Genomic DNA, 4,562 nt, shown 5'->3' with positions numbered 1-4,562 from the left:
TTGCTTGTGTATTAACTGGTACCTTTCCTTACCACACAACTGTAACAAATATCTGCTTTGTAGCAAAGTCTCCTCTCTTTCAGGTAAATTCAGTCAAAACTGGCATGGTTTTTATTCTGTACAGTACGAGAATTATGGGAGAAAAACTTTGTCTATGACTATCAATAACACTAGTTATCCCGCCATTAAAGTAGCCTTTTCGCGGGGTTTGGGAGATATATCACTCGACCACAACATTATTGCACCTGGTTGTCACGGCGCTTCGATCGGTTTACCGAGATTTCTTATCGCGTTATTTCACGAGGACGCGCAGAACCACTTGACATAATTTGCGCAGCTGTCCTGAAGTCATTCGTAGGACGGTATGTTTTCCTTAGTTACCACTGTACTTGTTTACTGAAATGTCACCGCCTGTTTCCGATAACAACCAAGGAAGGCCAAGGGCTGCAACATAGTGGTCGCGTTCCTACAATACTTATCACTCACCGTGTATATTTACTGAGTTGTCGGTAATATTCTGCACCGCTTCTGAACGCTCGTGGCATGTAACACCAGCCCGTTGCACCAGCTGCAATTTCTGTTTGTTGTGAAACACAGACGCGAGACACATCAGTACCACCAAATAACGTTATTTTCAAGTCCTTTCTGAAATAAGCTTACCACAAAAGTAGTTTCTTCATGACACATGGCAAGTCTACTTACCACAAAATTAACATTTCTATTGACGACATCGGCAACAGTACATTCCACTGATTTAGTCGTTTTAATATGTTCATGGTATAACGACCCTAATTTCCTTTCACTGCTTCCTATTGTCGTTCCTATCGGTTAAGACCGTTATATGAACATTTAATATTGCTGTAGCCCTCCTGTGGGTCCTATTCTACAGAGGTCAACAAGCAAGCAAACATCTGTCATTGCTCTACATTTCGACAACTCATTTGACCGAGATGGCGTACACAAAACACAAATACCGCACACAAAATGAATACATGTGAGTTATTCACACAAGTAAGTAATCTGTATATCCAAAACTGAGAGTAAGTGTTGATACAGGAATGTGGGTTGGCTGTGTTCCAAAGTATCAGTAAAGCAATGGTGCAATTTACTTCAAAAATCTTGTAAAAACTGTTCTTTACACTTCAGTTTTGTGACGTAGCTGAATTATTCCTGTTTACCATCGGTTGTCTCTGACACATTCTGAGGCTCCAATATGTTCAAAGTATATTGTGTGGTCTTCTGCGATGAATCTTCCCCAATCTCTTCTCTCTTGCAAATCTTCTTTCTTGTGCTTCTCGTTCCCCTTGCGATCTTCTCTTCTTGCGAGTTCGCATTCCTGTCTAAATTTTTGGTTATTAAATTCAACAGAATAAATATATCAGGAACTCAAACGTGATCTTATTTCGCAGTACCACTGTCTTCATCTTATATCTTCAACAAACGTTCTTCTCTTTCGATAAACAGTTCTCTTCTCGTGAAGCTGTGGAGTCTTTTTCCGTAACATAGTCTAGTCTTAGTCCTTCACTGAATTACCTGCACTGCCCTTCAACTCTCTCCCCCTCTGTGTTATTAACATCAAACAGCGATGTTCATTTTCATCTCGTACCGCGGTCTAGGATTACAATGAAACTACCTATTCATGTAAAGTACTTACTGTTGTGGTTGGCAGGACAGCCAACACCGTGTTACTAGAGGAGGCCGAAGGGCATGAGTTTTAGCCCACGCAAGCTGGCGTGAGGTCTGGAACAGGACCAGAAAATTAGAATTTAGAAACCATGGACGTAGATGGTGGAATACTTAACTTTAACCCATTAATGACGAACGTCGCACTTGACATTACATGATTCACAATATCAATAGTAACTGATAATGGCGCCTTGCTAGGTCGTAGCAAATAACGTAGCTGAAGGCTACGCTAACTATCGTCTCGGCAAATGAGAGCGTAAAAGTCAGTGATCCATCGCTAGCAAAGTGCTAGTAAGTCTCTCTAGACCTGCCGTGTAGCGGTGCTCGGTCTGCAATCACTGATAGTGGCGAGACGCGGGTCCGACGTATATCACCGGACCGCGGCCGATTTAAAGGCTACCACCTAGCAAGCGTGGTGTCTGGCGGTGACACCACACTTACGTATACATTACACAACATTATCACAAAATAAAGAAGATACGTAGTATAAGGAAAAGCAATACAAAAATTAGGATAATAAAAAGAAAACAATGTATAGGCACACACAGAGCCTCCATCAAACTGGCCAGTCACAACAGGAATACATCTTAACACCTGTAGACGTGCCTAACATGTGGTCGTACGCTGTATCAGGTGCATGAAACTGCTGCTGAAATCAGTTTCTGTTTGTCACTTTGGTTCTCACATGTGAACTCGGAAAAAATTAGTTCGTTTCTAAAAAAGTTAAATTGGAGATGTAACACCATCATAGCTTAACAGCTCGAGAAAGAGATCTCGAAGATAAACCTATCACGATAGTTTTTCGTAGTAAGCCACTGAAATAAAATTACCAACAAATTTACATACTCAGTTGATCACAACTCTTAGGGGTACAAAATAGTTAACTTCGCTGAGTACTTATATAAAAAATGTGCTCTCGAAAGGATTAAAAATCGAAACGACAAACATGGGTACTGAGGGAATTCATCCCGTAAAACGTAAAAGCCAAGGAAAGTGACACATAAAGACTACACTAGATAAATGAAAGATGTGATCCAGAAAAACATCTAGGCTAAACATTCCAAAAATTAACGTCACAAGAGAGAATTGCTTAATGAAGCACGTACACGTTGGAAACATTACTTACAGGGTCGTAAAACGTAGAGAAACCAAACTGTGATTCTACAGGCACTTCGATAGGAAATGAATTCGGCGCCTTCTGAAATCGCTCTTTCATAAACGGTGCCGCTACCGTAGACTATGAGAAATAATCGATCTCTTTACGTAGGAGGGCATTCCACTTGAAATAAAATGCGTGGGGGTATCTATGAAACTCACTATGGTATCCTGAATATCTCTTAGGAACCATGTAATACCAACATGTTCTTTCTTTTTTTCTTTCTTTTGGAATTATTTATGCGGATGTTAGGATATATAATGGCGGCTATATACCTGTCCCAAATAATCTCGGCAGTATTTCTTCGTCTCATAGCGACAAGCCTAACAGCCTCATCCTGATTCAGAAACCTCCTCAAAACACTTTCTAAGCACAAAACAAAGAAAGACATTAACTGATACAATGGTAAACATCATTGGTAACAAGACCGTGTACTTGTCATGTGAGTCGGTGATAAAGGATGCCAGAAACTGCGATATGGGTAAATGTGTACTGCTGCGCGGGAGACGGCGAAGTCTCTGACTCTGTTGACATGGAGACCACAGTGCAGCCGAATTGCGGTGCACCCTGTGACCGACTTACACGGCTGAGTGTCTCCAGGAGGTGGGCCAGTCTTAAGGAAAAGACAGAAGCCTGCACCGAAAACCTGTATAGCGTCCTTGTCTAATGTTGTCAGGAGAATAAAATGTTCGTAACCTCATAAAATCATCGTATTTAGCACGTACATACTGCTTAACTACCAGACGTTTGTACAGAGGTCGGTGACAACGTGAACAACAGCTTGTGCGCAAACACACATACACACACATAACAGACGTGACAACCTGAACAACAGCTTGTGCGCAAACACACATGCATACTTGCACACACACACACACACACACACACACACACACACACACACACACACACACACACACTGCATGGGGGCTTAATTAAATAAAATGCAAATAATTTTTAGTAGCTGTATGTCCGGTTACGAAGTCTCGAAACCGGTTGGCCCTGAGTAGTATTAGTACGCAATCTGACTGCATAGAATAACAACAAAGAATGAAAGGAAATTTCCGTTAAAACAATTAATTAATTAAGTCCCCAGCAACTATAAAAGCTACAAAACACCAAAGCATAAGTGTGACTTTTCTGTGTATGGAAGTGTGAATCAGCGTACACCATCTAGCACGGTTCTTCTTCGACACGACAATATATTTTAAAAACCATTTACAATGAATTAATTAAAATAACTAGAAATACTATAATTGCACATAGAAACCAGACTTACAGTCTAATACATGGACACAAGCCAGATGCTTTGTTGACTGAACCTGTAACCAAGAGGCATTGTTACTTAGGAAATATCAAATAAAAATGTTTTTGTTACCTTCATATATATTGAAATATACACTGTGATCATTACAACATCCCCAATCGAACAGCATCTGCTGTCACGCCCATCAGAACAACTGCACAGGACATGCCCTCAATTAGTACTGCTATCGACATCCTCTCAACAAGCACTGCCCACGGCAACCTCTGAACTACTACTGCCCCAGTGGAGGCGGCTGAATAATACTCTTTGTCGCAATCTCTGGCTCTGTGACTCAGTGTATCCACCTTTCAACACACACACACACATTAAAATGCAGTAGTCATATACGACGCTTGATTGACGTAATGGAATCGAACATCGTTACACGATATTAGTTTAATTTTGCGAGGTATT

This window comes from Schistocerca gregaria, chromosome 2 (assembly GCF_023897955.1).
Source record: "Schistocerca gregaria isolate iqSchGreg1 chromosome 2, iqSchGreg1.2, whole genome shotgun sequence".
Lineage (NCBI taxonomy): Eukaryota > Metazoa > Arthropoda > Insecta > Orthoptera > Acrididae > Schistocerca > Schistocerca gregaria.
The sequence above is the reverse complement of the archived record's forward strand: the minus strand, read 5'-3'. Positions refer to the sequence as shown.